This window comes from Triticum aestivum, chromosome 3A (genome assembly GCF_018294505.1).
Source record: "Triticum aestivum cultivar Chinese Spring chromosome 3A, IWGSC CS RefSeq v2.1, whole genome shotgun sequence".
Lineage (NCBI taxonomy): Eukaryota > Viridiplantae > Streptophyta > Magnoliopsida > Poales > Poaceae > Triticum > Triticum aestivum.
In genome coordinates, this window is record NC_057800.1 from 663,865,696 (window position 1) to 663,875,167 (window position 9,472).

The following is a 9,472-nucleotide window of genomic DNA, read 5'->3' on the forward strand; positions in this document are numbered from 1 at the left end:
CACGGCCCGCCTTGGGCCAGGCACGGCACAGGCTAAACGGGACGGGCTTGGCACGTGGCACGGCCTGGGCCGTGCCTGGGCCTGGAGGCTGGGCACGCGGGCCGGCACGACACGACCCGATTTTTTTTATTTTTTTCTACATCTATATATGGCTCAGCATGTAAAAATAGGCTAAAAACGTTCAGTGCATCAAATAATAGGCTGAAAATATGCGGCCTACCGTGCTAAACGGGCCAACGTGCCGGCCCGTTTACTAACTGGGCCGTGCCTGGGCCTGGGGGTGCAACACACGGGCCAGCACGGCACGGCCCGTATAGTAATTGTGTCCTGACGGGCCGTGCCAGGCCAGGCACGATTACAATGGGCCGATTACGATGGGCCGGGCCGTGCCGGGCCGGCCCGGCCCGTTTGGCCAGGTGGTCCACGGGTCGAATTGGCCCCCGGTGAGCAGCCCACGACACTATTTGGTCGCACACGACCCCTGTCCTTTCCCCGGGCCTTCCCCGGAGAGACTTCCACGCATCAACAGGTCGGGGAGGAAACCCTCGAGCTCGAGAGGCGACCGACTGGATCCACGCCTCCACCCCTCCCAAGATTCTCCCTCGGACGACCGGCGGCGCCGCCGCGAAGGGCTGCGCCTCAACGCTCGTGCCCTCCGGCGACATCGACGGCCCCGGCTGTCGTCGTCCTCCATCCTCCGAGCTCAACTCAGTCACGAAGCTCTTCTTCCCTAGGGCGACGCCGGCGGCGACAGCGACAGCGTGGCATTCCTCCTCCTACTGCGACCAAGGTTATCCCCATTCTCCTCTCCCCCCTCGTCTGTAGTTTGCTTCTCCGTGTTGATGCCTTCCTCCCTTCGCCATGTGCAGTCTTACTGCTCCAGATCCACAGGCAACCTCTGACTCTGCTTTCTTGCTGCATCTGTAGTGACTTTGGCAGTTGTAGATCAGTAGAGGTAGGTGTCTCTCGATTAGATCAAACACTTCAACCAGGACCAGGCCATCTCAATTTGTTATGTCGGGCTTATGATATATAGATTCTAACATTCTTTGGCCCGTTGGACTTTTGACGGGAGATAAAAGCTCCCACTCTTGGCATTATTTATTTATTTATTTTTGAGAATCTGTTGGCATTCTTCTCAAATATCGTACTTTTACAAAATATATAAATTCATATACATGTGGTCTCTTCTAACAAAGTTAACAGAGAAAATACAATGATATTCTACATGATGTTGACAATGTATAATATACTTCTGCAATTTAACATCAGTTTTAAGCCGAAGAAAATTACTTCATGTTTCGTGGTGGTCTAAATATTGCGGCTAGTGTGCTCATATGCTGAACTTAATACGCAGTTTAATCCTTCGATTCATATATCTAGCTATGCTTAGTCTCAGATTTGGGTTCCTGAACAATCTTGTGATGTTATGTACCAGATCTTGAAAGCAAACTTTCTAATTTATTTACTTTGCCCCATTCTTGCCAAGTTACTGCTTCTTAAATCGGCCACATGCCTAGTGTGTTTGTGCTAAACTAGATACATGCCTATTGTCTCTGTATATATACAGTCATGCAAAGAATACAATGTGGTCTGAAAAATAACACATGGAAGGGGCTAGCCTTGTCCTAATTTTAACTCTGAATCTTTAGGATAACCTGAAGTTTGCTTGTCTTGCCTATAATAATAGTGTATCCAATTAATTGCGTAGAAGTATTAGCTATTGTAATTTAATTTCACTGGTGAAAGTAGGGTATCTAGTTTTTTTGGCAGGGAGTACTAGTATTAATTAAGCTAACAGTTCAATTTAACCATCGAGAACGTTGAAAATTAATCCCATTCAAGTTGTTCCCTCCTGTACTAGGCAATTGAACCATGGTTTATTTTATTTCAAGCCTATTATGTTTGAGCATAGGCAAAAAAATTCAGGTAGTATGTTAGAGCATCTACAACCAGAATTGCCTAATATGAGTCCCTAATACAAGTCGAACGATAAATTTAGAGCATAGTTCATTCCCAATCGGACCCAAAAGACATTGTTCTTCGGATTACTACAAAGAAAGTAAAACTAGATAAAATGTAAAGCACGGAGCGGGACTGGAGGTGCTGGCGCCGGAGGGGAAGGGACACACCCTCCCTGCTCCGGATCTTGAGCGGCGTGGAGTGGGACTGGAGGTGCTGGCGCCGGAGGGGAAGGGACACATCCTCCCTGCCCCGGATCTTGAGCGGCGCAGGGCGGGGCGGGCGGGCGACCACGGCCCGCATTTTGCCGGCGGGAGGTGGAGGAGCTAGCAGACGCGACGGGGCTTGTGCTCCCACCGATGTCCAAGCGCGAGCGCTTGATGGCGATGCAGAGCGCGGGCTCCTCCTCGTCCGGCACGCCACTGCTAGATCCGTCCTCCTCCTTCATGAGACCGTTCCAATCCATGGGATCGGGCTCGCTGCCAGAATCCTTACCGGACTTGGCCATGGCGGAGGGGAGGAGATGGATTTGGGAGGAAGCGGAGGCGATGAGGGAGGCGGATAAGACGAGTGTGGACTGAGAAAGTGAGGGTATGACTAGGGTTCGTCCGACGGCGGTGGGGTATTTGTGGGGTCATCGGTGGGGGCGGCGCAGGTCCTAGCCAACCGATCCGATGTGGCGCCCGCGTCTGGTCGCGTCCGGGTGTCCCCATATCCGCCCGGCAGCAGCGTGCCTGTCTCCCTGTACCTCTGGCAGACCTCGGCCTTGACTTACGGACATAACATTAAACGTGCGGTCTATACGGACAGACGCGAGCAGGATGTGGTCGTGCGTTGGAGTTGGCCTCATCCATTATCTCTGTCCATTTTACACTTTTCTCATAATAACTGTCCATTATTATGTTTATATCTACTCCTTTCGGAAACATACTTGTAAGTAAAAAAAAGATGTGCTTATATCTAGTTTCAAATTTTATATTGTATAGTAACTACATTGTTCGTTTTTGATTTGCAGGTTTCCTAAAGCTAGCAAATGAAAATGTTTAAAGAAGTTAATGGTGAAAGCTTCAGACTCTTCCAACAGCAGAACATTTTGACATGGGGCAGTCACATATAGGCATCTTTTTAATGAACTGAATGTTAATTATTGCTTGATATCTAACTGTAGTTAGTATTTGTGATGGTAAGACCATGATTAAACACATTAATATCCTTGGTGCAGTGTTACTCGTGCAAATTTGACATGTATAGCTTATGGTCAACGTGTATGATTGGGTTGAATTATTTTGCTGTTGTGTTGATTATGTGTATATTTCATGTTTCCTACTTTTCTTTGAAATTCCTGAATTATTCTCAATTTTCTCAAGAAATTTGTGTCATTCCTGAATTTTCTGGATTTGTAAGGAAATATATATGCATTTTAATTAATTCTGAACTGAAATGATGCTTGTGTAAAAAGAACCAGGGTTTGTTTACATGTTTTCTGGACATTCTAATTTTTCCCAAGAAATTTGCCAATTTTCTGGAATTTCCCTGCACATATTCCCCTCCCCCACCTCGTCACCAAACTCACATGGTGATCTCCCCGTGGTGGGAGGGGATCCCGGGTGACCATGGATATTACCCCCGAGGGGATTAGAGCCCTGGGATAATCTCCACTTTCAACCAAATGAGGCCGAAATGGTGTTGAAATTACTTTGACTAGTATAACGCCCGTGCGTTGCCACGGGCTCTTCAAAATTTATAATCAGTATCTTTTATTTATCATCCCCTCATATTGGGTGATTATGGGGTGCTCTAATTAGAAACACAACAATCAAATATTAGGAAATTTCACCGAACGAACAACAACGAATAATACGATATCTATCAAACGAATAAAATGAGGTCATATTTTTGGTCCGTCATGCACTTCTGTTGAAAAGTGCCTATCCCTTTTAGAATCAACCCACTGTTTGCTCGCACGCAAAAAAAAAACATCTCTAAAGTGGGGAACCGATCGGTGCCAAAAAGAACTCAAACTCCTATCCAATCTCGACTTCGTGCTCTTCCACTTTCATTGATAAAGATGGGACGTCAAGGGTTTCATCATGATGACCTCGAGCAGCCGCCGACATCCCTCCCCACATCTACCCCTACCCCCTGCTGCCGCTTGCACTGTCCTTGCTCCTCGAGGGAGCTAGGGACACAATGTTCTCTAGGATGGGCATGACCAGATCCACGAGGAGGCCACATTCTTCCATGGGAACCCAACCAAGCACACCACCCTCCGCAACCATCCAATCCCAGCCTAACAAAGTCAAGACCCGCCATCGATCCACAAATCAGGCTCGCCGCATCCAGGTTCACTGCAAGTCTGCGACGAGTCTGTAGTCGACATCTTGACTTTGGCTATCCCCACGGAAGAATCATCGGATCCTGCTTACTTTTACCATCACTTCGTCTCTTCCCAAGGCAGCGACACCACCCAGCCAATCACCACCACCGCTTGCGGCTTGCCTACATAAAATCATGAGAAATCCCCACGGCGGTGCTGTAAGATCACCTTGGCGACCTCGACAGTGACCGACTGGTCTAAGATCTAAGCTAGCCGCTCTTTGTAGAAACCAATAGAAGTAGGCATGTGACTCAGATTTGTTCTTTGGTGTGCATGCGTTTCTTGCTGCCCACCAGCTCTTGTCTACAACTCGCCTATCTCTGTACCAGCTCTTGGTCTACAACTCGCCTATCTCCATGCTCGAGACGACCAAGCTCGATGCGCAAGCCGCATACGTCTGCTAGAGCTATATCCAGGCCCTATGATTTTTGGATCACTGGCACTATGGGTGCCAGGACCGGAGTCGCCCTCATCCACCAAGTGGATCAAGGAGGCCCACCACCTAGACTCTACATCGCAACATTTTGTGTTTTCCTATAAAAAGTAAAGAACCTTCTCTAATAAACGTAAATATAACCTTTTGGTTTTATAGTCTCAACTTTCCTACACTCCAATACCAGAAGGATTTCTTGGTTTTATTTAATGACCTTCTTGAATGTCATTCACTTAGAAAGGTAGTAATCCAATCTGTGATATTAAGGCAAATTATTAGTCATATTAAAGTGCAAAAGGCCCTATAGGAGTCAAAGCATGACTTTTATGGTTATACTGTAATTTGCAAGATCTGAGATTTATGCAAGTGTACAATTAGAGAAGAGCCAATTAAATAGATTTTCACATTCAGAATAGTACGATTAGCAGTAGCACTTCAATTTTTTCATGTTTGATTAGCTTGCTAGGTGGTTATCACTAAGCATGTTGGAACGATGAGCATAACCTAACTTAGTTCAGTACGTGTTGCTGCAAATTAGTTCAGTACGTACGAAGCTGTTGCTAATTTCAATGCCTGGCTGTTGCAAGTTTCTAATGAAAAAGTACTTCAGGTCAAAGGTCAGGGAATATACACTTTTGTTATCATGGTTGTTTCCTTATAGTGAACAACTTTGATCACCACTTCAGCAGCTACTATCTATAAGAAGACATTAGCTAAGTAGATACAGGCAAAGAAAGCATGTAGGCAAAACCAGAATTAAAAACATCCTTCTCAATGGAGCTCGTGCAGTTCGGAAGACCCTAATCATCGATGAGGGACCCCTCCGATGGTAGCATGGCGTGACAATTGCCGTCAATGACAACACCCAAAGTACCTTGCACAATCCATCGATCCAGTTCGGAACAATCAAGCACATACCTTGCAAAGTGATGTGGATCTGAAGCAGAGGTGGGAAGGTAAAGGCTCAGGTGAGGTGGAATGAGACGTTGATATAGACGTGCACGCATGAGAATAAGGTGGTGCCCAGGATGGATCTCCATCGGAGGAGGCCGGATCCGCTGGGGAGGAGGTCGCTGTAGTACCTGCCATCTGTGCGATGGATCACGGGGCTGGCAGGCAGGGGGAGGGGATAGGAGGGAGCGGGTGGGCTAGAGCGCAGATGGCGGGTGCCCCCGACGACGGCTGGGAAGGATGGTGGAGGAGGTGGATGAGGATGGCGGCGGCGGCGTCTGCGGTTGCGCCTCGTCCGCAGCCGTGCTGGTGGTGGTCGATGCGAGAGCCGGATGGCGTCGGCCAGAATCAGGCAGGGGCGACAAAGATTTAGAGGAGAGAGAGAATGGAGGCGATGAGCGATGGGAGGAAGGGCCACCGGCGATTGGGGTGGCCTCAGATCCGCCCTCCGTGGCCGCCTATTTCATGGGACGAACACCCGTGCTCACCGTCGGGCTCGCCTTCGGCCGCTGCCTCGCCGACATTCACGACGTAGAGCCCCTTCCTCCGATCCCATTTGCCAGGGAGGCAGCGCCATCCTTCATCGCAGAGAACGAGTCCACACTGAGATCCCAACCAGATCGTGATTCGCCTCCCCAAACCGCAGCGGCACATCCCACTCCATCAACGACCAACCTATATGAGGCGGAGGGTCAGTGTAGGACGCGAGCGCCGTCACCATGGACGTGGGACGCCGTAGGTGGGAAGGAGGCGGCGACGGCGTCTGTGTTAGGAAGATCGCACGACGGCGGCGGCGTTTACTCGAGGGGATCGAGAGGAGCTGCGTTTGGTGCCGGGTGGGTTCTTTGGTGCGTGCGTGGGGCTGGAGATTGTGATAGGTGATCAGGTGAGGGCGTGCCATACCTGGATCGATAGCCTTACCATACCTGGTGGTAATTTAAATTTATTACCATATTCGATATTTCCCGAGTTATGGCCTTACCATACTTGGATTGATAGCCTTTGGGGTAATTTAAATTTATTACCATATAATTACCATATTCAAAATATCCTGAGTTATGACCTTACCATACCTGGATTGATTTATTACTATACGTGGATTAATTATGATTTATTACTATATGATTTATTACTATACGTGGATAGCCTTACCATACCTGGTGGTAATTTAAATTTATTACCATATTCGATATTTCCCGAGTTATGGCCTTACCATACCTGGATTGATAGCCTTTGGGGTAATTTAAATTTATTACCATATAATTACCATATTCAAAATTTCCTGAGTTATGACCTTACCATACCTGGATTGATTTATTACTATACGTGGATTAATTATGATTTATTACTATATGATTTATTACTATACGTGGATAGCCTTACCATACCTGGTGGTAATTTAAATTTATTACCATATTTGATATTTCCCGAGTTATGGCCTTACCATACCTGGATTGATAGCCTTTGGGGTAATTTAAATTTATTACCATATAATTACCATATTCAAAATTTCCTGAGTTATGACCTTACCATACCTGGATTGATTTATTACTATATGTGGATTAATTATGATTGATTACCATAAATACGTTGGGTATTGCCCATCAGACGAGAAAAGAGAAAAACCGGTGGGAGGGGCTGGTGGGAGGTGGGACGAAGAAAAACCGGTTGAAAAATCGGTGAAAAACCGGTTGAAAGTGGGGGGACTATTCAACCAATTCGTCCATTAGGAGTAGAGATATTACTATATGATTTATTACTATACGTGGATAGCCTCACCATACCTGGTGGTAATTTAAATTTATTACCATATTTGATATTTCCCGAGTTATGGCCTTACCATACCTGGATTGATAGCCTTTGGGGTAATTTAAATTTATTACCATATAATTACGATATTCAAAATTTCCTGAGTTATGACCTTACCATACCTGGATTGATTTATTACTATACGTGGATTAATTATGATTGATTACCATAAATACGTTGGGTATTGCCCGTCAGACGAGAAAAGAGAAAAACCGGTGGGAGGGGCTGGTGGGAGGTGGGACGAAGAAAAACCGGTTGAAAATAAACCGGTTGAAAATAAACCGGTTGAAAGTGGGGGGGGGGACTATTCAACCAATTCGTCCATTAGGAGTAGAGATTCTTCTCGCAGAAAAAAAGAAATTACTTTGATTCTGCTGCACTTTTCAGATGATACTACCTCTCCTGGGTTATTGGTCCTATTTGTATTTTTTGCCAAATATTGACCATAGATTTAGCTAACAAAATGTTAATGCATGTCATCAAAAGTTATATTGTTGGATTCGTATTTGCACATAGTTTTCAATGATATTATTTTTAGTGACATGAATTAATATTTTCTTAGTTAAATCCAAGGTCAAAATTTGGCACGAAATACAAAGGAGACCAATAAACCAGGACGAAGGTGGTAGTCTCCAATACTATTCTCTTGTAAAGGAAAAAACTATTCTAGGAAGTAAACAATCTACTCCCTCCGTTCCTTAATATAGGGTGTATAGTTTTTGGTACGGAAATTAAAGAATGCATGTGGAGGAAAAATTTCATAAGTTATGGGCGAAATTACACCAAACTAATTAACATGAGAAAATAGAGGAGCTAGCCTAATATATGGAAATATAATAAATTCATTAAAAAACATTATTCAGACAAGTGATGCAATACAATACACCTTATATTTTGAATTTTTTTCTCAAAAATCTATACGCCTTATATCAAGGAACGGAGGGAGTATTATTTTGTTTCCTAGTTGGGTTTAGATGTTAAAAAATAGTATAGCGTCTGAGTACAACAAAGCGTATAAAATTGGCATGCGTTGTTGTTTGATACTACATTATTGGATTTGATCTGCTATTTTGATTATTTTCTTCATTTAAAATAGACATGTCCCTTTCTCCCTTTTCTTGTTATGTTTCGTTCATTGCAGTATGTAATAATATATTTTTCACTGTTGTTTTTGCCAAAAAAGAAGCTCTGTTGCTAGGAGTTCAATCAGTAGAAAAGTTTGTATTTCAAATTGATGTTCGAATCCAATTTTCAGATAAATAAAAGTTCATTCACTAGCTCCAATCTTTTTAGTTTCTTTTAAAAAATGTAGGTAGTCAAAGCTTAAAAAGGTCATGGTCTTCTCTAAAATGCCATCCTTTTGTGAATTAGAGGGGGTGTTTTTCTTTGATTGCATGACATTGATTATTTGCTTGTTTGACTTGTTGATGAGTTTTTAATTATATTATTCCGTTTGATTTATAAGCCTTTTCTAGACTTTTAGGTTCTACTGTATTTAACAAAAGCTCTCATGGCTCACGGTATTTTGCGTGATTACAACAATATTGAACTGTTGATTGTTTTTTCATTTTTGATAATCTACCAGGATTGTAGTGTTTTGCATGCATACATTTTCTTTACGAAAACTTGAGAATAGAAATATCATATGATTGGAGTGTCGCGGTGTACATGTTTGGTCCTACGAGAAAAAAGAAACACGTAAATTGTCGAAAGAAACACCTATATGCATTTTTCCACGAGGATTTGATTCTTCCAAGTATATACTGTCCTCCATGCTAAAAAGAAGAAGTGTACTGTCCTCCTCCTATGAGGAAAACTGGGTACGTTTGGTTCCCGAACAACATCCATTCTAGCCTTGCTTCTTTTTAGAAGAGATTCTAGCCTTGCTAGGCCAGGACATAGGCCCTGTTTGAATACTCTAACTCGGTTAGAGGTTAGAG

At 44.4% G+C, this 9,472-nt stretch overlaps 1 long non-coding RNA gene across 1 annotated transcript; it reads left to right on the plus strand.

Moving 5' to 3' along the window:
- Nucleotides 1-479: 479 nt before the first annotated feature.
- Nucleotides 480-3,272, plus strand: LOC123063068 (uncharacterized). The gene is made up of 2 exons (XR_006430050.1): nt 480-790; nt 2,978-3,272. It is a non-coding gene; the product is annotated as an uncharacterized lncRNA (long non-coding RNA).
- The last annotated feature ends 6,200 nt before the right edge of the window (nt 3,273-9,472 follow it).